We start from the raw sequence: 25,308 nt of genomic DNA, 5'->3' as shown, positions 1-25,308 counted from the left end.
ATATCGTTTTTATCACTTTATAGAATTATATTTCACGTTTTTGTATAGAAGAAATATTTTGAATAAATTACAAAATGAAAACTATATAGATTAACACAATCCCTAGCAAAGTAACCTTTCGCACGTTATGACGTCATGTCGCTGTCGCAGTACAAAAATCTTATTAACTGTTATATTTCGTTTTGTCACTTTATGAAATTATATTTCACGTTTTTACATAAACGAAATATATTCGAATAAACTACAAAATGAAAACTAAATAGATTAACACAAACCCATGAAAAGTAAACTTTCGACCATTATGACGTCATGTCACTCTCGCAGTACTAAAATGTTATAAACCGTTGTATTGCGTGTTTATCACTTTATGAAATTATATCTCAGGTTTTTTCTATATGAAAGAAATATACATTAATAAATTACAAAGTAACCTTTCGCTCGTTATGACGTAATGTCGCTCTCGCAGTAATTTTTTTTTATAAACTGTCATATTTCGTGTTTATTACTTTATGAAATAGTATTTCACGTTTTTTATGTTAAAGAAATATATTTGAATAAATTACAAAATTAAAACAAAATAGATTAACACAAATCCACGCAAAGTAACATTTCGCGCGTTATAACGTCATGTCGCTCTCGTAGTACAAAAATCTTATAAAGTGTTATTTATTGTGTTTATCACTTTAGGATATTATATTTCTCGTTTTTTATATAAGAAAATATATGTGAACAAACTACAAAATGAAAACTAAGTAGATTAACACAAACCCACACAAAGTAACCTTTCGCGCGTTATGACGTCATGTCGCTCTTGCAGTACAAAAATCTCATAAACTTTAGGAAATTATATTTCACCTTTTTATATGAAATAAAAATATTTGAATAAAATACAAAATTAAACCTAAATAGATTAACACAAACTCACGCAAAGTAACCTTTCGCACGTCATGACGTCATGTCACTCTCGCATTACAAGAATCTCATAAACTGTTATATCTCGTGTTTATCACTTTATGAAATTATTTTTCACGTTTTTTATATAAAATAAATATATTTGAATAAATTACAAAATGAAAACTAAATAGCTTAACACAATGTATCCTTTCGCGCGTTATGACGTCATGTCTCTCTCGCAGTACAAAAATCTTATAAACTGTTATATCTCGTGTATATCACTTTATGAAAATATGTTTCACGTTTTTTATATAAAAGAAATATGTTTGACTTAAAAAAATTAAAACTAAATAGATTAACACAAACTTACGCAGTAAAAAAATCTCGTAAACTGTTATATTTCGTGTTTATAACTATTTGATTATATTTCACGTTTTTATATAAAAGGAACATATTTGAATAAATTACAAAATGAAAACTAAATAGATTAACACAAACTCACTCGCGCGTTATGACGTCATGTCGCTCTCGCACGCCAAAAATCTCATAAACTGTTATAATTCGTGTTTATCACTTTATTAAATCATATGTAAAGTTTTTATATAAAAGAAATATATTTGAATAAATTACAAAATCAAAACTAAATAGATTAACACAAACCCATGCAAAGTAACCTTTCGCGCGTTATGACTTCATGCCGCTCTCGCAGTATCAAAGTTTTATAAACTGTTATATTTCGTGTTTATCACTTTATGAAATTGTATTTCACGTTTTTATATAAAAGAAATATATATATGAATAAATTACAAAATGAAAACTAAACAGATTAACACAAACCCACGCAAAGTAACCTTTCGCGCGTTATGACGTCATGACGCTCTTGCGGTACAATTTTTTTATAAACTGTTATATTTTGTGTTTATCATTTTATGAAATTATATTTCACTTTTTTGATACAAAAGAAATATATTCGAATAAATAACAAAATGAAAGCTAAATAGATTAACACAAATCCACGCAATGTAACCTTTCACTCGTTATGACTTCATGTCGCTCACGCAATATAATAATCTCATAAACTATTATATCTCGTGTTTACCACTGTATGAAATTATATTTCACTTTTTTTATATAAAATAAAAATATATTTGAATAAATTACAACATGAAAACTAAATAGATTAACACAAACCCACGCAAAGTAACCTTTCGCACGTTATGACGTAATGTCGCTCTCGCAGTACAAAAATCTTATAAACTGTTATATCTCGTGTTTACCATTTTATGAAATAATTTTTTCACAGTTTTTATATAATAGAAATATGTTTGACTTTTAAAAATGAAAACTAAATAGATAAACACAAACCAACGCAAAGTAACCTGTCGCGCGTTATGACGTCATGTTGCTCTCGCAGAACAAAAATCTCATAAACTGTCATATTTCGTGTTTATCACTTTATGAAATTATTTCACGTTTGTTATATAAAAGAAATTTATTTAGCTAAATTACAAAATAAAAACTAGATTAACACAAACCCAGGCAAAAGTAACCTTTTGCATGTTATGACGTCATATCGCTCGCGCAGTCCAAAAATCTCATAAACTAATATATTTTGTGTTTATCACTTTATGAAATTATATTTCACGTTTCTTATATAAAAGAAATATATTTGAGTAAATGTCAAAACGAAAACTAAATAGATTAACACAAACCCACGCAAAGTAACCTTTCGCACGTTATGACGTCATGTTGCTCCCGCAGTCCAAAAATCTCATAAACTGTTATATTTCGTGTTTATCACTTTATGAAATTAGATTTCACGTTTTTTATATAAAAGAAATATATATGAATAAATTACAAAATGAAAACTAAATAGATTAACACAAACCCACGCAAAGTAAACTTTTGTACGTCATGACGTCATGTCGCTCTCGCAGTACGAAAATCTCATTTCGTGTTTATCACTTAATGAAATATTTCATTTTTTTATAATAGAAATATATTTGAATAAATTGGTTATTACGAACATATATATATACTAGCCAAATTACCCGCGCGTTGTCGCGAGTTCATGAATAGTCCTTAACCTAACCATACCCCACCTTAACCCTTAACCCTAACCAGAATATATATTTCTAAATTGAATATAGTTATCCAAGTACCTGGAGGGATAAGGTATCAGAATATATATATATGGTTATGGGGGTCTATCTCCCATTTCTTGATGTTCTGGTGAAACAGGGAGAAGAAACTTTGAACACCTCGGTTTACGTTAAATCCACCAATCAAAGACATTGCCTAAATGGGTCAAGCGAGTGCCCTCAGAGGTGCAAGGATTCGACAATAGGTGCCTTTATTAGAAGAGCCCTCACACACTGCAACAACTGGAAGGGCCGTGCACTCAGAGTTGGAAAGGAAGGGCCACGCAAGTCCTCATCAACAACGGATTTGCCAACAAAGACATTGAAAGAACAACTAAGAAGGTAGTGGGCACGTGGTGCCTAAAAAAGGAAGATGACCAAACACCAAAAAATATCATTAATATATTTCATAAATCATTCTTCTCCACGGCATACAAGGAAGATGAGAGAATTATGAAGCAAATAATCAGAAGGAACATCAATCCGACTTCCGCAGACACCAACATTATTTTTTAACATATATTACCAAAATAAGAAGACATCAAGCCTACTCATCAATAACAAAAACAAGCCCATCACCGATAAACTTCAGAGATCTCATGCCATAAATAGGTATACGTGTAACCTTGGGGACTGCGCAGCCCAACCTTCTTCCTATATTGGTATGACCACCATGAAGCTGTCGCGTAGACTGTCATACCATCTGACAGCAGGTGCTCCTAAGAATCACTCCAAAGATACTCAGCACACCATCTTACGAAGGGAAACCCTGGTCGGTCAACAACACAGAAATTTCAGCCACACACCAAGACCCTAGAAGACTACCTATCCTGGAGGCCCTATACAAAAAAGATCTTTCCCCAAATCTCAATGTACAAGCCCATGACCTGCAAGCGTTACCCAGCGTTAGGAGGTCCGCCCATTAAGGTGCTGGGAGGGGGGGGGGCAAACTGATGACGTCACTCACCGCTCAGCCAATGGGAGAACAGACCGTACCTAACCCGCAGCAATCCAGCCAATCACCATCCACCTTCCAGATATAAAAGTTGCTGATCTTCATGGAATCTTCATAATACACCCAGGCGACATAATTTCTTCAGACCACAAACATATACACTTCCTTTTTCTTCGACTAAAATTCGGTTCCTATCTAAGTTTCTCTTATACTACATCTTCTCATTTCAGTTTACCTCCCACTAAAGATTTTTCCGTTTTTCCCCCTTTCTCTCCTACTACGTCTCCTACCATTTTCCAAACTTTCGTTGGTGATATAATGTGCTCTTCCTCCCGGCATTGACGCCGCCGTCCAAGCTCCTAGCCCAATTCTCCCAAGTCACGACCACCAACAAGCCCCTAATCGCTCGCAAATCGCCCGGTGGCAATAGCCCTCTTTTATACGCTACTATCTTTTCATTTTCCTGCAGACATTCTTCCCCTCCCACAAAACCCAATCCCGCGCAAGCGAGGTGGCCTTTCCTTGGAATCCAGAATCCAGACCACATTCCACTTCACTTCACACTATCCACCAATGCGATCACTATTCCTACACAACCTAGACTACTTTACAAAGAAGCTGACTGGAAAAATTTCAAAACAATACTAGAAACTACAACAGAAGAATACAACACCACAGAAACACATACCAGCACACACATACAAACAAAAGACACAAAGTACATAGACGACAAAATAGACAACTGGTACAAACTAATAAACAACGCAATCACTCAAAGCATACCAACAACACACTACAAACAATTATCCACACCAAAAACATCCAAAACATTAAAACAACTAATTTGGAAAGCAAACACTATAAAAAACAAAGCCTTAACAGAAAACAACTGGACTCAACACACGACACAAACAATAAGACAGTTACAATTCCAAATACTAGAAGAATACAAAAGAAACTATGAAGACACATGGAACAACATAATAGCAAATATCAAATTCAACCCCAAAAAACCACAAGACTTCTGGAACACAATAAAGAGACTACAAGGATCCAACACCAACACTTCACCCTACATTACACACAACAACGAAAAACTACACGACGATAAAGACAAAGAAAATGCATGACGTATGACAAAAGATATTCCAAATCACACCACAAGAAAACACACAATTTGACACAAACCATGAAACAAAAATACTCACACAACACAACACTATCAAGAAACACAACCTTACACAAACATAGACTTAAACAGACTAGACACCGACAACTACATTGGACGACCCATACAACCAGAAGACGTTAGAAACATAATAAAGCATACTAAAAACAAAGCACCAGGACAATCAGGCATCACAAAACAAATACTAGCACACACACCTAAAATAACAATACAACTACTCACAAACATATTCAATGAAACACTCAGCCTTGGATACTTCCCGCAAAAGTTCAAAAACTCAATCATCACATTTATACCAAAACAAAACAAAGACAACACACAAATACAAAATTACAGACCCATATCACTATTAGAAACACCAGGCAAAATATACGAAAGACTAATCACAAACAGACTAATGGCACACCTACACGACCACGACATGTTCAACTCAAAGGAACACATACAGCACTCGCCATTCTATACGAAACAATTGCAGAAACACGAAGACACAACCAAGCATGCAACATTATATCACGAGACATAGCTAAGGCCTTCGACAAAGTTTGGCACGAAGGCCTTAAATACAAAATTCTACAAACACACCTCCCAGACACCATTACAAAAACACTGTGCAGCTTCCTAGACAACAGAACCGCAAAAATAAGAATAAACTCATACATCGGACCAGCCTTCCCACTCCACAGCGGAGTACCTCAAGGAAGCGTACTATCTCCAACACTCTTTAACCTATACACGTCAGACATCCCACCACCTTCACACGGAAGCTACACGATACAATACGCAGACGACGTCACACAGATCATCACATACCCAAACACTACAGGAAAACATATGCTTGCCAGGAAAACAGAACAGGAAATCAACAGAATAAACATATACGAAAAACAATGGAAACTCACCACAAGCACTAACAAATTCCAACTCCTTGCCATATCATCACGCAAACCACCTCCAATAAAAATAAACAACACCATCATACCATATAACAAACAAGCGCACATCCTAGGCCTCACCATAAGTTCACAAGGCATACATCGACACGTTACAAACAGAATACGAACAACAAACGCCACACTACACAGACTGAGCACAAAAACACAAATAAAATTATACAAAACATTAGCACGACCACAACTAGAATATCCCCCGATAATCACGATCACAAGTACACCCACAAACATAAACAAAATGCAAAAACTACAAAACAAAACATTAAGAAGAATACTAAAACACAAACCACCATACCTAGAAACAACGGAGCAATTACACAAAACAACAAACCTAGAACAAATACACGCCAGACTAATACGACTAAGCAGCAACACTTGGAACAAAATACTCACTGACGACATATTACCTCCACCCCCACCTCCCACCAAAAAATCACGAGATCACCAATACTGGCCACAACTGAAAACCATACTTGGCTAATTCCCCAACCTTTCCGCCATCACCCACTAGCTAATTAATAATACATACATACGTATGTTCATGCATACACAAAATATAAATAAATAAATAAATAGATAAATAAAAAATTAATAAAAATAAAATAAACAAATAAAAAATAAACAAAAATAAAACAAATAAAAATAAATAAAACCAATAAACAGGAGGGATACGTGAGAATAATAGAGTCAATATACACCAAATAGCAGTCATAAGGCACGAAAGCCTCATAGGTTCACATTTATCCTTCCACTAAAAATAAAAATAAATAAATAAAAAAAAATCATATATATGTATAAACTAATTGAAAGCAGATGCGACATATTCCAAACTAGATTTAACTAAATTAGAATAATTTAAAATAATACTCAAGACCCAAAGCCATCACTTAGTCACACCTGCTCTCAACTCATTAAATATTTACTATAAATTGCACAAAATGGAGGAAGCACTCATAATAAATTCAACTTATAACGGTACAATTAAACTAAATCACAACTAAACCCTAAAGCAAAAAATCACAATGAAATACAATAATATGAGTGCTCCCTCCATATTATTCTTTATAAATATAATTAGCTAGTTAGGGAACAATTATTACACTCACACTTCTTTCACTTTCTAAACTTTACCTTCGCCTATCACCCCCCCCTCTTGCTCCCACACTTCTCACTTCACCATAGTAAAAATTTGATTTGATTTTTGATTCTTCATTACTTCAATTGCCACTTAGGAAGCACCAGGAGGTGCGAAAACGCGTTTTGGCTTTCGACTAGGCCTACTTATATACCATGACATACGACGAATTATTCAGACTCCTACCTACATACCCCTTTGTAGAATACATACATTTTTGTGAAATATTAACCTTTGTAAAATATATACACCATTTGTAAAATACATACCCCTATCTGCGTGAAAAAATAATCCTTTTGTAGAATAAGTACCCCATCTTCGTGACAAATATACCCCCTTTGTGAAATACCCTTTCGTAAAATATATACCCCCACTACATTCGTTGTGAAATGTGAACTCTGCGTGACAAATAGACCCCGACGATGAGGTTAGTTAAACTAGTTAAGCATTGACAATTACGTCAATGGGGTCCATTTTCCACGGGGGTCCATATTTCACAGATATAATACTACGAGCCAAACAACATGTTCTATGAAGAACAGAAATACTGAAACATTGTATATATATATATATGTCTTCCTTGGTGTCTACACAGAGACAGACTTACCAACTTTACGGTGTAAGATACGGCATACAAACACACAAATACATACATACACACATGCGTACATAAACATACACACGATTATACTTAATGATTTTTTATCAAATACTAGTTCTATACTAATTAAAGGAATTATGAACACAAATGATAATGAAATGAGTAGCGAGATAGACGACGATTTCAACAAGACGTTGGAGAATTTCCGAAAGAAAATAATTATCTATCTATTTACCTATCTCATCTCTACTTATATATCTAATACCTAATTTATTTGTTTAATGTATTTATATTTTACTTATCTATTCCTTTATTTATTCAAGTTGAACATACGTCATCACGCTGTCAGGGGTACCAACCTCAATTCAGCGCAGTAAATATAAACTTTCACAAATACCAACAACAAGTCTATCTATTTGCCAAATGCTCTTTCTCCTTTATAAGGGAGATAGCCAAATCAAAAGACAAGTGCCCACTCCCACCCGTATATAAAAATAGATAGATAATATTCACATTACTGACATGACGTAGCTGCATTTCCAATTAATAAGACGCACGATATATATATATATATATATATATATATATATTATATATATATACATATATATATATATCATATATATGTATATATACATATATGTATATACATATATATATACATACATATATATATATATATATATATATATATATATATATATATATATATATATATATTATTTGGATGATGGAGAACATAAACACAGGGGAAGGCTCGGAACCCTAAACACTCTAACGTTTCGTTCGCGTAGAACTTCTTCAGAGAGTGTATGTAGAACTGCAATTGAAGTTTATGTACTAAATCTAATTATCTTTTCGGACACTTGGGAAAGGTCGTTTTTCTGGCGTGTTTTAGAATTAAAATACTAGTTTCTTTAGCTAAATTGATAAACCCTCCTCGATGATTCGATGAATTATTAGCGCCAGAAAAACGACCTTTCCAAAGTGTCCGAAAAGATAATTAGATTTAGTACATAAACTTCAATTGCAGTTCTACATACACTCTCTGAAGAAGTTCTACGCGAACGAAACGTTAGAGTGTTTAGGGTTCCGAGCCTTCCCCTGTGTTTATGTTCTCCATCATCCAAATAATTTGTCTAAAATACTTATCAATATATATATATATAGTGAAAAATAGAAAATATACATAAACACGCCGAAACACGGAAAATTCCATTTATATAAAAAACATACACACATAAAATATGAAATCATCTCATACAGGCAAACATATGCACTTATCAAAATGGCCATTTCAAATCATATATCCACTTCTTGGGAGATAGTAACTGCTTGCAGCATTGTGATATTTTTCGAAGCCTTAGGCGTGACCATAACATTAGCAACTAATTCGATTTCTTTATAAAAGTATTGACAAATTAAACAACTCTGATGTTTACAGATAAAACAAAAAAATTAAACGATTTTAGATATAAAACAGCGTGTTTCAAAATAATCTTGTATATCTATTAACCTAGTTGTAATATACAGGATAACTGTTATCCTCATTTAGTCGCTGTGTTTCCAATGGCCATTTTTAAAAAGATATAGATTATTCTATTGTATATTTTTCATTGTTTTCTCAGCAAGTATTCACTGAGACTAAAAGAATATATATATATATATATATATATATATATATATATATATATATATATATATAATATATATATATATATATGCAAAGTAGACCACTTGGAAAAAGAAACTTTCCAAGTGGTCTACTTTGCATAAGTGAACACACGTTCCCGTAATCTTATTAGCATATATATATATATATACATATATATATATATATATATATATATATATATATATATCGAGGGCAATGCTTAAGCATTTTGCAGCAAATGAAATATAAATATTTGTTCATTTGTGTTTCAGTTTGTCGTCGCCAAATTTAAAATTGACCATTTAATGTTCCCGTGCCCGCGCGCGACATTACGTCACAGGTCTACTCGAAGAGAACGGAGTGTAATGGGGATCGTGCAAACATAGACAACACCGACCACTAAACACATTTTTATTAAGGAGGGAGGGGGTTGATAGATAAGCTACAGAATTTACCTTTCATGCTACTGAGCGCAAGATATGAATATTTACGTGTATTTGTTTATATACGTATACCCTGACATCCGATGTACTACAGCTATGCAAATATTTAGCAAATGCTTATTTTTGACACAAATTTTTTTGACACTAATGTCCACTAAGCCAAATGTCCGTCGGCCAAATGTCTTTCGGCCAAAAGTCTGGGTACCGGTATTTCCTACTGAGGTAATACAAGGGGATATATTTGACCACGTACGTGCAGTGGCGGTCTTGCTTCCAGACGAATCTCCACTTTCCGACGCTGTAAAAATGTGGGAAGATATCCTCATCATCTCTTTCAACCACCTCCACCTCCAGAATCCACCTCCTCAACATCTACACAACAGAAAATGGCTCCTCCCACTTCCCTCCCTAACCCTCCCGTCTTCAAAATTTTCTCATTTAATTCGCCTCAACATTTTTTCTCTCAATTTTCGACCCAATTTAATTCTACAATTTTCATTTAGGTGTTATCACCATCATCATCATCATCATCTTTATTGTTTTCATTATCATTATCAAATCTACGGAGACAGCATTGTTCGTTTCCCTTTTTCATAGCCACAGCTACAATATCGACATAAAAAAAAATTATATAATATTGTAGTTTATATATTTTTTCGTTCTGGGCTAGAATTTTTTATTCAGATAAATACATACACCAACCATTAATCCTACCCACCATCAAACGGAAAATAGATAAAGACGAAGTCAAACTTAAGGCGTTCAAATTTGAGACGACAAAACAACGACGACGATAACAATATAAAACTTCTCTCGCCACCCGTACCCTACCGAACATATATACACGATTTTCTTATTTATAAAATGCCTTTTCAAAAGATATAATATAAATAATTAATATGAAATATTCAAAATAACATCTCAAGTAAAAAAAAAAATCGGCTGGAGCTATCCTGAGGAAAATTACTATGATGTTACATGGATTCGACGATATTTGAATTTAGTCACGTGACTCCTACCTGCCAATCACGGAGGATGTCATGATAGGCGTACCAAATGTACCCTAAAAGTATGTATATATGTATATGTATATATATATATATATATATATATATATATATATATACATATATATATATACATATGCAATAAAAACACTAGGAGCGTGTGTTCACAAATGCGTAAGTAACCACTAGCGCTCTGCTTCGTTAGTTTACTTTTCCCAGTGGTTACTTACGCACATATACATATATATATATACATACATATACCAAGGCTTTTTTCCCCTTACAAAGGAGGTAGCCAAAAAGAAAAAGCCATAAAATCATTCCCACCCATTCCATCCCTGAATACACTCCACACCATATATACATACATATATATATATATATATATATATACATATATATATATATATATGTATATATATATATATATATATATATATGTATGTATATATGGTGTGGAGTGTATTCAGGGATGGAATGGGTGGGAATGATTTTATGCCTTTTCCTTTTTGGCTACCTCCCTTGTAAGGGGGAAAAAGCCTTGGTATATGTATGTATATATATATACATATATGCGTAAGTAACCACTAGGAAAAGTAAACTAACGAAGCAGAGTCTGCTTCGTTAGTTTACTTTTCCTAGTGGTTTACTTACGCATTTGTGAACACACGCTCCTAGTGTTTTTATTGCATATATATACATACATATATATATATATATATATATACATATATATATATATACTTATAAAATTCTGATAATCTTGTTTGTCATCTTGCTTACTTGAAACCCTCACCCAGCCAATCAGAAGAAGAGATATGGCGTCACGACTGAGGACCAGCCAATCAGAAGAGATATGACGTCACGACTGAGGACCAGCCAAGCAGAAGAAGAAAACAGATGAGATATGACGTCACGACTGAGGACCAGCCAATCAGAAGAAGAGACATGACGTCACGACATCATATGATGCGTAGTTTTCCAAGGAACGACGTCATGACATCACAATCTTCTGCATTTCACTTCTTGTAACAACGTATCCTTTGAAATTTTATTTGACCCAACATACATATATATATTTATATATACTTAAAAAAATCATATTCAGTATTTGAAAGTATAGTCAACTCCTGAATTAGCATCTATGAGGCATAATGAGTTTATCAAAATATTACGAACCGTATGATTCATATGAAACGTCGTGTTCCAAGCAACAACGAAATGACGTCACAATCTTCTGCATTTCACTTCTTTTTACTAATCGAGTCACTGCCTTAGTCTACTGAATAGAGGTAAGAGTTTTAAATTATACTCAATTTGATATAGAAACTTATTTTCTGTGATTTATACTATACGGTGATAATGACATAGTATATCTATCATAAAGATTAAATCTAAAACGTTGCTACTCGCTGAAGTCCCATGGGACTCCCTGAATGATAATGAATGGGAGTGGGATGACGAGACGTGACATAACATAAGCATAATTAAGGAGGAGGTTCTCCATATTCGATTTCTTGAGAATGCCTGTATCCAGTTTACTTTCCTTCGAGAGAGCACGAGGACCGCACAAGACTGGTAAGTCTTCAGCTGATAATAACCTGCTTTGAAAACATCGTGTTTTTAAATCATTCAAATTGTACAAAGAATGTTGTAAATGTGAGAGCATTGTCTTAATAAAACTTTCATTGACCATTTAATCAATGTATCATTTAGAATTTTATTTGACCCAACGGGTCATGGGTGGTCTAGAATATTATATATACCGGTATATATATATGTATATATATATATATATATATATATATATTTATATATAAATATATATATATATATATATATATGTATGTATGTATATATATATGTATATATATGAATATATATATATATATATATATATATTTATATATAATATATATATTTAGATATATGTATATATATATATATATCTATATATATATGTATATATATATTTAGATATATGTATATATTATTCAAATATGTATATATGTACATATATATTTATATACATATATATATTTATATATATATATATATATATATATATATATATATATCACAAGACGAAGATGTAGTAGCACATTTAGTCAAATGTTTTAAATAACCCACTGTCGGAGAAACAAAGCAAAGGAGACAGACGAACTGTATATTTCGACCACTATACGTCTGTCTCCTTTGCTTTGTTTCTCCGACAGTGGGTTATTTAAAACATATATATATGTATATACATACATACACATATATACATACATATGTATATATATATATGTGTGTATATATATATATATATACATATACATATGTATATACATAATATAATATACATACATACATACATATACCAAGGCTTTTTCCCCCTTACAAGGGAGGTAGCCAAAAAGGGAAAGGCATAAAAACACTCCCACCCATTTCATCCCTACATACACTCCACACACCTCCCACCCTCCCTCTCATCTGAGCACCTCCTGGATGACGGGTCATCCCTGCACCCTGCCCACCGCCCTGGGTCAGAAGCAGTGTCGCAAGACACAGCACATCCACAGCAAGGCCGCTTCATTTAATCGGCGACCCCCCCTCTCCGTCCCCTCTTGCATATAAGGAGAGGACGGGGAGAAAATCCCTTCGGGCTGCGTCAAAATTTACTCACACATACTACCCCACCCCCCCCCTCCCTGCCCATTCCTCCTCATGCAATCACAACATCATCCATATACAACCATTCTCCACTCACCTCTGTCTTCCGTCCTCTCCCTTCCTTCCTCAACAGACATTCCCCTCTTCCCCAAAGCCCCCTTCACCCCATCCATCCACCTCATCCTAGGACGTCCCCTCATGTTCACTCCCTCCACATCTGCCTTCCATACCTCTTTTACTAGTCTTTCTTCACTCATTCTTTCCATGTGTCCAAACCATCCTAATATTCTTTCATCAACCCTATCTCCCAAATCCTTTTTCACCCCTGTTCTCCTCCTCACCTCCTCATTTCTCACCCTATCCAGCCTAGTAACCCCCACCATACTTCTCAGACACCTCATCTCAAACACATTCAAACTCCTTCTCTCTTCTTCTCTCCAAGGCCACGTTTCTGCCCCATACATAATATAATATAATATATATAATATAATATATATATACATATATCGCTTGTTTGCGAAAACGTAGTCATAACTCAAAATATCGAATTTTTCAGGAGAGGCATTTTAAAGTTTCAAGACGCTCTCAATATTATAAAAAGCCCTCAGACACCATAGGTGGAAAAAATTTTGGAGCATCAAATACGCCTCTAAAGTTTATAGAAGTTGAAACAATCATAATCTTTACCAAGTCTAAAATATTTGTTGGAACAAGTTGGAACATGTAAGGTTATGTCGTTGGGACATTTAGCACTCCCTAGCGGTCAATTTTTGAGCTACAGATATGATACTGTTGCCAAAAAAAACCGTGTTTGAAGATGAATATGTCTGTATAGATAACTCTAAAATTCAGTTTTTTGACGACGTTTTCGCAAACAAGCGATATATATATGATGATATGATTTTACGTCACAAACTCCCCCATACGGGGAGGCTACAGAGGACTTTATAACGAGGATTTAAATAAACCTTGCCCTTGGTTCAACTTCGCCGGTCGCAGGATTCGAACCACCACCTCCTCGACCTTAGACGCGAGTAACGACGACTTAACCAGGCCATTTCATTCGGCTGCGAGGAACACCTCTCAAGGTCGGGCCCCCGACTGCGTTCTGAATATCTTGTAATCCTTCTGTTATGCCGTCAGGCGATTTTATTCAGCTGAGGGGAGAGTAATCTCCATTTGTGCGTGGCTCTTTAAGACTAATTCCTTTACTGAACCTTTTCTTTGCCCTCTCTCTAACTCTTTATGGCTCTTTCTGGCGAAGGCTTCTTTCAGCTGTCACTGTCATGACGTAAAGAGCGTTTTTGCTCTTTTCCGGGTCTGTCTGGATGTTATACGGATGTTTTTCTTCCTTCCAGTAGCCCATAATATATGTGTGCCCTTTCTATACAACTATGCATGGCTCTTTTAGAAGAATTTTTTCCGTCCTTGTCCTTACTATGACTTTAAGGAAACCTTCCATTTGGCATTCCACATTTCTGATGTACGTTTTGTACGTACGATCAGTTCACAACTGAATGCTACATTGAGCCCTTTTGCCTGATTTCTTTCTTTTGCCCAAAAGTTCATGATTTGAGGATCTTGATCTAATGCAGAATCGAAACTTCGAGTTGAGCCCTCTGTCTTATGGAGTTCCGTTGAAAATCTTTCTGTTACTTTCTTGAGCCCTGTAGATGCTTTTGATGACTTTCTTTCTCGTTCCAGAACCCACCTTTGTTCCAGATACTTTAAAGCAGAGGGTCTTGCGAGCAGTTATATTCTTCCTTAATCGGCATTCCTCGAGTTTCCATAAACTCGTTCTTCTTGAGCCGAGGGAGCCTGTTACTTCATGCCGTTGTCAGGCATATTAAATTCGTCCTTTTAGCAAGTAAAATTGCTTCCTGATGAGTCTAATGGGCTTCATGTTTATCAGTGCTGTCCACCACTTCTTTCTTTTCTTCTTGTGTTTTTGTGGCGCACTTTCCTTTTCACTCCCTTCTTTTAAACCACGGTTGGTATTCTTCTTCAGAGGAGTCTGGGGGTCCTGTTTCCTCTCGCACTCCTTGAAATGCAGTTTCTTGAAGATATGTGGCGGAAAGAGCTTCGGATCGGGCGGCTCGAGCTCGTTCCCGTCCTCGGAGCAGCTAAAAGCCTTCAGCCAGGGATGGTCCAAGATCCCGTGGAGTGTGGGCCGCTCCCAAGGGTCCATGGCGAAGCACTTCATAATCAAGTCGCGGCATTGCCGGGGAAGGTATTCGGGGAAGGACGGCTGACCCTTTTCGATGTCGCTGTCCTCGTAGAAAGGGTCGTCATGGCACACCAGGTAATACAAGAGGGTCCCGAGACTCCATACTGTCGCCGGGACGTGCAGGAACTTTCCGTCGGCGACGTACTCTGGTGGCCAGTAAAACGATGTCCCGCCTGTGTGTCCTCCCTTGTAACCTTTGATGGTCTCCCCGCATCCAAAGTCGATTAACTTTATTTCAAGCTCCCCTGAGCAAGACGTTCTCTGGTTTAATGTCCTTGTGAGAAACGCCTGCGTTGAGACATCTTTGGACCGTCTTTACGATGTCACAAAAGAGCCGCTTGATCTGTGGATAGGGGAGCTTACCGCGCTTTTCCATGTAATCGTATATTGAAGTCGCTTCGGGCACAAGCTCCATGACCATGTAGAAATTGCCCTCGGAAACGAAACACTCGTGCAGCTGTATGACCCCAGGAACCGCTTGGACCTTCTGCAGGAGAGAGGCCTCCAAGGGCACTCTCGTCCCTTCGCGCCACCCCCAGTTGTCGATGAGGGAGAGAGGGGCTTCCTTGATCGCGACTTGGGTGCCGCTGGCGTGGTCCTTCGCCAGGTAAACACACCCGAAGCCGCCTTTACCGAGAGGTTCCTGCACCTCAAATCGGTCTCTCCAATGGGTGTCCTCGCTTTTCTTCATCCCTGTCCAAAGATCTTCGACCCTGGAGGTGGACGCGACCGATCACGTGACCCGAGGTCGCATGACAGATTGGGTCACTGAGCGCGCTCGTGTTTACGTTCTTCGGTGGGTGGGTACGGAACGCAAATTCCTGACCAAACCGAAAATATCTGTTGATGTCAACGTTGGTGTATTTATGTGTAGGAAGAAGTCCTTTTAGTATTTCTTCGTTGATAATTACTTACGTTCCCTATTAACTGTGCGCACATAAAGAAAAAATGTGCGCACACAAGTTTTTCAAACGATATTAAAATCCATTCAATAAAGAAGTTCCACCCAAACATTACGTTGTCAATTCTCTAAAAATATGGTAACTTGGCAACCGTCAAACCGATAGATGTTTCTCTCTCTCTCTCTCTCTCTCTCTCTCTTTTCTGTTTCCATTTTTGCTCCTTTTTCTTTTCTCGTTTCGTTCCTTATTTCCATTCTGTGTTTTCTCTTTACATGTCCGTGTTTTCACTTCATATTATTTTTGCGTTTCTTGTTTTCACTTAATCTTATTTTAGCGTTTCTATCCTATTTCCATTTGCTTGTTTTTCTTTCATTTCCATTTTTCACTTAATTTTATTTTAGCGTTTTTCTCTTCTCTGTCTCTCATTGTTTAAACATTCCTTGTCTGTAAACATGAGTGAGGAAGTGTCTGTGCTTGTGTGTGATGCATCACGGTCTTGGATCACGTGTTGGGCACGTGCTCGCTCGATAGCTTTTACCCTCCTAGATTCATGATATATGATGCGATCTGTGAGTAATTTTGAAATACACGCACACACACACACACGACTCGGTGGCGCAGTTGGTAGAGCGCTGGTCTGGGAAGTACGGTGGTGCTCGCAGTACCTAGTTCGAATCCTGCCCAGGGCCGAAAGTATTTTGGTATCGCTGCGCTTCGGGTCGTTACTCTGACTCTCGTGGACAGGGAGTTGGGTGTGAGTGTGTGTGAAAGGTCATAGCATTACCCATAGATCGGTCATACGAGCTCTGGGGCCGTATACACAAAACTTTTTTGTTAGCCTTAACAATTTGTGCTAGCTAGCAGAAAATCACAAAAAAGTTATGCACCAATGCTTAACTAACAAATGTTAGCTAGTAAACAGTTGTTTGTCAAGTCCCGCTAAACAATGCTGAAGTTAGCAGCTTGTGAACATGTAAATGGACGTATTATTAAAAATGGCACACATAAAACAGTGTTATTAATGCAGTTGTTCAGAATTTATTGGTAGAGTATCATGATAGCACATAAATATCGTATGTATGTTTTTTTTTAGGAGTACTTATTAACCAACGACATATTTTTGGAGGAAGGCGCATCGCACCGCATGTTTGTATACAGTAAAAATTTGTGCTGAGGAAATAAAAATATATTATTTTATTGATTAAGATTATACAGTATATTGGAGTACTGTAGCTTGCCTGCACTGTATATGAAATATAAATTAATAATTTATTTATTAACAAGATTGGATCTCATGAAAATTGTCCACCCGAGTACCCAACTGAAGATTGTCCACTAGCCCAGCCGCGCTCTCATGAAGATTGTCCACTACCCCAACCGAGCTCGTATGCCCCACTGGTCGCGGCATCCAGCACCAAAATTTAGGTTAGTTTAGGGAACGGTCGGGTCAGCTGAAGATTGTCCACCCAGTCTCTCTCGCTCTCATGAAGATTGTCCGCCATAACGCGCTTGGGGTGGACAATCTTCATGAGATCCGTAGCATGTATTTAAAGGAGGATTAAGAAAATGGCAAAAGTCAATGGAAGACTGAAGAGAAGGGTTGACAAAAAGTTGTGGAATTAGACGAAGCATTTGGGTAATAAGGGAGTGGGAAGAGAGGACGTGGCGAAAGTAGACGAAGTAATATGGGAAATTTGATAAGATATGGGAAGTTGAGTCGAAGCGGAATGGATTATTACTGATCTATAAGACGACTGGTGAATTAGAAGAGGAGATATATAGGGACAAGGAAATAACGGAAATTATCAGAATAGATATTAAACACTAAAATAAAAGATCATGTCCTTAGGTTAAGCCAACGATTCATTTATATTTTCCATGTGACAACTGAGCAAATAGTTAAGTTGCAGTAAAATTATAGTTCCATGCAATAAAGCCATATAACTAAGATTTCAATGTATGTGTGTAGTGGAAAGACATAATATAATCTTTAAGATATCAAGAATATAGAAATATTTAATGATACTTTCAAAAATTTCAGTTTTCCAAGTTGACATTTACTGTGTAACGAATAAATTACATGAGAAAAACAAAAATAGAAATATGTATAATTAAGAGAATGAAATATTAGCAACCTATGAATGTTTAAAATTTTAAATAAAAAAAGATACAAAATTTTCCGAAATTTGCCCCAATTTTTTTTTTTTTATCAATTTGTTGTTCTTTGGTAATGTACGAAAATTGTATTCCCCATATATAGAAATGGAAGCAATTGCTTGTCTGATTTCCTGTGATTTATAATGAAGTAAATACTCATTATTCTTTGTAGATGTTAATCAAAATACTAAAAATAAGCTCAGTGTTGACGTCGATGTGCCTCTTTTCCACAGAATTGAACGCAAAGAAAACGAATATAAAAACGTTAGGATTTGGATCTCGTTTCGCAAATTTATTTAAGAATAATAGATTATCAAATAATAAATTGATAAACTAAACTGTAAGTAGAAAGGAAGATCATTATTTCAACTTTTTTGTCAAGTGTAGGCCTTATGGTCTTTTGCAGTCTACTTCATTTTTGGGCTAATTTCTCCCGTCCATATCCGTTACACACAACACCACCTGTTACATATACATCCATAACCCCGTTACACTCACACATCAGCATCCGTTACACACGCTACATCAAGGACCATATACATGGTCAAACGGTTTATCAAACGGGTTTGACCGTGTGAATATGGATATTTGTTTGTCAAACGTTTTTGACAAACCGGACTTGACCGTGTGACCGGGGTATTTGATTGTCAGACATTTGACAAATCGTTTGTCAAACGGTGTTTGACCGTGTGAATGAGGTGTTTGTCAAACATATTTGACAAACAGTTTGTCTAACCGGGTTTGACCGTGTGACACCCTACGTTTTCGTCCTCCACCATGCAGGTTCTCCCGCAAGACCCTGGGGGGCTCTACGGGGGGGGGGGGGCACGTACACTAGGGCGAGGCCAACGTCATCCTGTCGGGGGGTTGGAGGTGGACCCACCCACTCGTCGGGCCCCGCGGGCTACCAGCAGCACCTCTTGTGCGACGTCACGTCACCATCCAGGGCTTCGTCGTCAAGGAGACGTTTGACGCCATCATCATGGTCCAGGGCATCGTCAAGGTGGGTCCAGCCAAGAAGCATTTAATCGACATTTTTGTACTTATTACTTATTATTGTCATTGTTGACGTTTTATTATCATTATTAATTATTATTATTATTATCATTATTATTATTATTATTATTATTACTATTATTATTATTACTATTATTATTACTATTACTATTATTATTACTATTATTATTTTCATTATTATTATTATCATTATCATCTTCATCATCATCATCATCATCATTATCTCCGTCATCATTTATCATTATTATCGTCATCGTCGTCGTCGTCTCCGTCATCATTTATCATTATCATCATTATTATTATCAATCATCATTGTTCTTGTCATTACTATTTTTATTTATTTAACTAATTATTATTATTGTTATTACTATTATAATCATTGTTCCCATTATAATTATTATTATCATTATTTCTTGTTTTACTTAGAATTCTTACGTTACTAACGAAAAAGGGCGATTTTATCGAAAATAAAAATAATTAGCATTCTTTTCTGAGTGGACATTTATCCCAGAGCATGAGAATGCTGCGCTGCCTCTGATCCTGTAAGAATGATCGGCGATTTAACTAAAATGTCGATTTTTAATTAAGGTGGATGGCAAGAGGTAGAAAATGGGGACGACAGCCATAGTCGCAGGAGTTATATTTATTTTCTTCTATTTCTTAGGATGTTTGACATATACTATTTCCCCTTCCCTGGTAAAATATGATTTAATTGTTTTTTTTTGTTATATTTTTGAATAAAGATGTTAGTTTCCCTCTGGAATATTAATTTTTGTAGAGCATCCAGCGGGCGCACGACTCCGTGCAACAAGGGCGGATCTACATCACCGCCGGGCAAGTCCTCAACGCGTCAGTCAACAGGCGAGATGAGAGTGAAAGGATGAAAGCCGTGTGTGCGCTTACCTAATCATATTTACCTAATTGTAGTGTACAGGAAAGGAACAACACTCGTGGGGTCCTGTCTCCCAATCTCCAATTACATACTTAGTCTTAAATTCATATATAGTTCCAAATATATCCTTGATTTCCAATTGTCGTATTTAGATTTAAATTCATGCATTGTTTGTCTGCCCTGTCCAAAGTAACTCTTCACTTTACCAGAGTAAACCTGAATATAGCATAAAATAACGTAATATCGCCAAGACACTGTTTTCGGCTAAAAACAAAACAAAAAAAAACATACAGTGGAAACCACATTACTCGATACAGTCAGAGCACGGTCAAAAAATAATAAATTCTCAAGCGGGAATATGTTTGACAACCTAAAAGTCATGCTAGACTGGCGAAAATAACGCTTAATTTTTTATTCCTCAAAAAGATCTGTTTCTATGATATTTTTTCATTGAAATAGCCCAATGTCATGGATGAATTATTTAGTGCAATTATGGGAAATGTTTTCACCACTGTTCGACACGACGTCACACGGGAATATATCAGACAACTAAAAATTATGCTAGACTGACAAAAATCATGCTTAATTTTTAATTCTTCATTATAACTTAGATTTTTATAATATTGTTTCATTAGAATAACCCAATGTCATGGGTGAATTATGCCCATTTAGTATATTGTGTGAAATGTTTTCACGACCGCGCGACATGACGTCACACGGTACACACAAACATACTCACACACACACACACACACACACACACACACACACACACACACACATACATACACGTACACACACACAAGCACTCACATACACGCACACAAACACACACACACACCACACACATTTGCACACACACACACACATTTGACCACACACACACACACACACGCACACACACACACACACACACACACACACACACACACACACACACACACACACACACATAGTGCAAGACACATAAACACAAATACATGCGTAAACATACACACACATGTACAGAGACACGTATAACCATATATACTAACTATACACATATACACACATATACACACACGTACACTCACGTTCACAAACATATACACAATTACACGTATACACACGTACACAGACGTATAGAGACATATAAACACACACACAGATACACACACATACATACACACACACATACACACACACACACACACACACACACACACACACACACACACACACACACACACACACACACATACGTACTCGTACAAGCACACAGACACAGACACAGACAGACACATATACACACACGTACATACTGACATACACATGTATTAAACACACACACACATACACACACGCACAATCAAACAAACACACACACACACACACACACACACACACACACACACACACGTATACACACACATACGCACACGTACAGACACAGACACACACATATACACACATACATACTGACATACACACGTATTAAAACACACACACACACACACACACACATACACACACACACACACACACACACACACACACACATACACTTACACACTTACACACTCACACATACACTTACACACTTACACACTTACACACTCACACACAAACACACACACACATACACACACACACACACACACACACACACGCACACACACACCAACACACACACACACACACACACACACACACACACACACACACACACACACACACACACACACACACACACACACACACACACACACACACACACACACACACACACACAAACAAACACACATACGCACACGTACAGACACACAAACACAGACACAGGCACACACATATACACATACAGACTGACATACACACGCACAAAACACACATACACACATACACACACACTCAAACAGACACACACACACACACACACACACACACACACACACACACACACACACACACACACACACACACACACACACACACACACACACACACACACACACACAAACATACACTTACAGACGCACACAGAGCACGTACAAAAAGAAACATATACACAAACACACATGTACACACATACACATATATACAGAAATGTACACACACTGGTACACAAACACACCTATACACAAACATATATGTACACACACACACACATGTACTTTTGTATGTACACACACAAATATATATACACACATATGTACGTATACAAACACATATGCGCACACACACATGTACACACATATGTATACACACACATATATATACACACATTTACACACACACACATGAACACGCACACTAGTACACACACATACATGTACTCAGACACACATGTACATACATACACATGTCCACACACACATGTACATACATATGTAGACTAACACATATGTACACATACACACACATATATATACACACATGTACACACACAAACATGTGCACATACACACATGTACACACACACACTTTTACACACACATGTACAGACAAACACACGTAAAACACATGCACAGGTACACACGTACACGGACACGTAAAAACACACATGTGCATAGACATATACACACATATACACACACACATGTCCAAAAACATATGTACACATACACACACATACACATATACATATACACATACGCACCACATTGAAGTTAGGTAATCTGAGAGGGAGGGGAGGATATAGGGATGACTAATTTGTGTGGGCCAGTGGTTCTCAACCTGGGGCCCCCAAAGGAACCACGGGGGCCCCCAGAAGACCCACGGGGGCTCCCTGAGGAGCCGCAGTGCTTCCATACGATCGGCGGGGAGCCCCAGGAGGATCGGCGGGGCGCCCCCAGGAGGATCGGCGGGGCGCCCCCAGCAGGAGGATCGGCGGGGCGCCCCCAGCAGGAGGATCGGCGGGGCGCCCCCAGCAGGAGGATCGGCGGGGCGCCCCCAGCAGGAGGATCGGCGGGGCGCCCCCAGCAGGAGGATCGGCGGGGCGCCCCCAGCTTGAGGATCGGCGGGGCGCCCCCAGCTTGAGGATCGGCGGGGCGCCCCCAGCAGGAGGATCGGCGGGGCGCCCCCAGCAGGAGGATCGGCGGGGCGCCCCCTGCAGGAGGATCGGCGGGGCGCCCCCAGCAGGAGGATCGGCGGGGCGCCCCCAGCAGGAGGAACGGCGGGGCGCCCCCAGCAGGAGGATCGGCGGGGCGCCCCCAGCAGGAGGATCGGCGGGGCGCCCCCAGCAGGAGGATCGGCGGGGCGCCCCCAGCAGGAGGATCGGCGGGGCGCCCCCAGCAAGGAGGATCGGCGGGGCGCCCCCACCAGGAGGATCGGCGGGGCGCCCCCAGCAGGAGGATCGGCAGGGTGCCCCCAGCAGGAGGATCGGCGGGGTGCCCCCAGCAGGAGGATCGGCGGGGCGCCCCCAGCAGGAGGATCGGCGGGGCGCCCCCAGCAGGAGGATCGGCGGGGCGCCCCCAGCAGGAGGATCGGCGGGGCGCCCCCAGCAGGAGGATCGGCGGGGCGCCCCCAGCAGGAGGATCGGCGGGGTGCCCCCAGCAGGAGGATCGGCGGGGTGCCCCCAGCAGGAGGATCGGCGGGGTGCCCCCAGCAGGAGGAGCGTCGGGGCGCCCCCAGGAGGAGCGTCGGGGCGCCCCCAGGAGGAGCGGCGGGGCGCCCCCAGGAGGAACGGCGGGGCGCCCCCAGGAGGAGCGGCGGGGCGCCCCCAGGAGGATCGGCGACTTCCTATCTCAGTTTCAAAAATAATCAGTTTGACACGTCTGTGTATTAATACTAATGTCTTTTTCTTTTAAAGACTCATTCTTCAGACAGAAAAACGGATGCAGCATGGGCTCCAACATCTGTCCAGTGCTTGCCAACATCTACATGGAGTGGTTTGAATGTACCTTGTTACCAAAAATTAAACCAGCGGAGATGTTTTGGTACAGATATGTAGATGATATTTTTACTATATGGGATGAAAAATGGGGTTCTTTAATGACTTCTTCATAGAATTAAACAACCTAGCAAGTAATTTAAGTTTCAAAGTAGAATGGGAAGAAGGAAAAATCCCATTTCTTGACACTTTGGTCATGAGAGGTCCGGACCAATTGTCCTTTTCAGTGTACAGGAAGCCCACACACACCGGCAGCTACCTACATTTCTTTAGTCATCACCCGGATAATATCAAATGTAGTGTAGCGTCGGGCCTGTTTCTTAGAGCATACAGGATATGCAGCCCACAACATCTGGATGCAGAATTAACATTAATTCAATCACAACTTTCAAAGCTAGGATACCCAGGGTGGTTTTTGTCCAAAGCCCCGAGGAAAGCAAAACACAATTTTTATAAAACATCCAACCTTGATGATAAATTCAAATGGAGCAAGAATAACTTGTTATTACCATATAGTGATTCCATTTATGCAGCTTTCAAACTTTTGCCCAATGATGATGTCAAACTAATTTTTAATTACCCAAACAGTTTATTCAGGAAAGTAGTGAATGTACACCG

At 38.1% G+C, this 25,308-nt stretch overlaps 1 protein-coding gene and 1 long non-coding RNA gene across 2 annotated transcripts in view; one reads left to right on the top strand and one right to left on the bottom strand.

Annotated features, from left to right (window-relative positions):
- The window catches only part of LOC143032019 (uncharacterized), a 428,918-nt gene extending 418,568 nt beyond the window's left edge, over positions 1–10,350 (bottom strand). Inside the window, exon 1 of the mRNA XM_076196489.1 lies at positions 10,219–10,350. The gene's annotated coding sequence lies outside the window, so the exon portion shown is untranslated. The remainder of the gene's footprint in view (positions 1–10,218) is intronic.
- The window catches only part of LOC143032020 (uncharacterized), a 322,508-nt gene that overhangs the window by 132,590 nt on the left and 164,610 nt on the right, over positions 1–25,308 (top strand). The gene's annotated exons all lie outside the window — the stretch shown is intronic.

This window comes from Oratosquilla oratoria, chromosome 12 (genome assembly GCF_046742065.1).
Source record: "Oratosquilla oratoria isolate Oo_2021 chromosome 12, ASM4674206v1, whole genome shotgun sequence".
Lineage (NCBI taxonomy): Eukaryota > Metazoa > Arthropoda > Malacostraca > Stomatopoda > Squillidae > Oratosquilla > Oratosquilla oratoria.
This window is presented reverse-complemented; position numbering and strand designations above follow the sequence as displayed.